General features: G+C 37.1%; 1 long non-coding RNA gene across 1 annotated transcript; it reads left to right on the plus strand.

The window, feature by feature from the left end:
* Window positions 1-270: 270 nt before the first annotated feature.
* Window positions 271-1,558, plus strand: LOC109863278. Its single transcript, XR_002251312.1, has 4 exons — window positions 271-642; window positions 721-885; window positions 965-1,113; window positions 1,255-1,558. It is a non-coding gene; the product is annotated as an uncharacterized LOC109863278 (long non-coding RNA).
* The last annotated feature ends 744 nt before the right edge of the window (window positions 1,559-2,302 follow it).

The following is a 2,302-nucleotide window of genomic DNA, read 5'->3' on the forward strand; positions in this document are numbered from 1 at the left end:
TAGCAGGAAGAAGACTAAGTCGAAAAGTAATCCTCAACCATTTTTTTCTTTTACATATATATATATATATATAGTATATATTTAAAGAGTCCTTATTGAATAAATCACGCCAATTAGCGCCGACTTTTAGTTGGGCGCACGTGAGTGAGCCGCGCGGAGCACTCCCGCACACCAGTCGCGCGGCTCACTGAGGTCCGCCCAGCTACAAGTCGGCGCTGATTAACTTGATTTATTCAATAATTACTCCTTTATTAAATGTAATAGAAAAATTTAATTCAAGACGTTTCGACTCAGGTTTACTTCCATCTACCTACGAGAGACTTTAAAGTAATTGTCGAACGCTCTGAATATACACTGAAGTATACTTAATGTTTTCTCTCACGTAATCTCTTTCTTACTCTGTTTCTCACTTTCTTTCTGTCTATCCTCAATCTTTTTTTTTTCTTGCAGTCTGTTTACTTTTCACTAAATTTATCATATACCTAATGTATAATAATGCGCTTTAAATATTTATAAAACTGTCCTTTTTCATCATTGCGTTCATACGATTGTGACACGTGCAAAACAACTTTCCAACGTAAGTGAAATATGGAGCAACAAGTTACCAGTCATCCTTCCTGTGAAAAACCTTATAGGTGTCAAGTACGTTTTCCGATTGTATTTGTCAAATATATTGCGTCTTGCCTTTTCAAAATGACAATGTGTCTTATTCTTTTTAAGGTATGCGATAAAAGTTTTAGTACAAAACAATATTTAACTAACCATGAAGCAGTTCATTCATTGTTGCGTCCGTACAAATGTGACATATGCGATACAGCTTTTACAACTAAGGCACATTTAAAAAGCCATATCAAACGTCATCTTAAATAACCTTATAAATGCCAAGTACGTTTTTCGAATGTAGTAATAAAATATAATGCACTGATTTCTTAAAGTGAAGGTAATATGTATTATTCTTTTTAAGGTGTGTGGTACTTTTTTCAAGTCACAAATACAGGTAGATGAACATAGAATTTGTGTTCATTACACATATAATATATGAGAAAAAAGTTTTAAAAAGAGTACTTTTTTGAGAAACAAGATGTATCATGAAGGAAACAATCAGAAGAAAAGGTATTAAAGTTCCAGTGTAGTTTTTAATAATAACTCTGAATAAAGTATGGGATGCTCCAAATGTCAAAAATAATTAGAGAATATCAACCAATGAGAGCATATAAACACGGTTCATGTAGTGTTGATTATTTTGTATTTTAGTATTCTATTAACATTATTCTTGATTGACGTTTCGACCGTCGTATTCGGTCTTTTTCAAAATCCTTATATAATAACAAATCGCTGGAGTTACGTATGATCAGTTCTGTTTTTTAAAGGTAAGATCATAGTAAGTTGTTAATTTGAGTCAACGCAACGACAATCATGTCTTTACAAAGTGATAACAGCAACTGGAATTAGTTGCTCTTATCACAATAAGTTGCTGGTATCACTTTGTAAAGACAGGATCATCGTTGCGTTGACTATTCGTAATAGATATGTATGTATATACATGTATTATATGTACTAATATTATAATACCAGTGTTTTCGTTTTACATTATGTATTGTATTATATATATTGTGACGTATTTTTCCAACTACGCCACCAAGAAAAAGGAGGAGATGTGCTCTATCTCCGTCGGAGCTCCGCCTCTGGAGTTCGACACTCGGAATACCTCCGAATTCACAAGCTCGTCAGTGTTAATTAGTTCTAGTGTGGGCGCCAGACACGCGTCCCGCGTGTCAATTTTTAAGACGGCTTGTGGGATGAATTCGGGCCGACTAGCTCTGGACCGAACGGAGAGGGGCGGGGTGGTAGAAAATGGAGTAAGGTCGCGGAAGAATAAAATGNACGCGAGAATTAAAATTAAATAGAACAATATATTCTTGAGCGTATTAAAGAAAAATAAACAATAGAGATAATGATTGCAGATACAGTGCGCGGAATATTTCCGCGATAACGCTCCGAAGATTCCCCACGGGAATCACCGTGCGGGATTAACCAAGAGTATTCGGCAGCTTGGTTTTCCGCGTGACACGAGGAGCACGTGAATTCCTCGCGCCGCTTTTTCTATATGCGAGTTAGTCTCGCCACGCGAAAACACTTTCAACGCGAGGTTCGCCAAACAAAGGGCCGGGTCAATGACCGTGCGCTCGATCAGCTGTTGCGCGTCAACAGCCTTTAGTTTGTTTCGACGCGTTTCTCGTACTTGCGACTTTGCGATCGCTTTTCGGGTCGGTTAGGAATGCTTTTCTTTTGTCGATGCACA

This window comes from Pseudomyrmex gracilis, unplaced genomic scaffold, assembly GCF_002006095.1.
Source record: "Pseudomyrmex gracilis isolate BER0280 unplaced genomic scaffold, ASM200609v1 scaffold_3987, whole genome shotgun sequence".
Classification (NCBI taxonomy): domain Eukaryota; kingdom Metazoa; phylum Arthropoda; class Insecta; order Hymenoptera; family Formicidae; genus Pseudomyrmex; species Pseudomyrmex gracilis.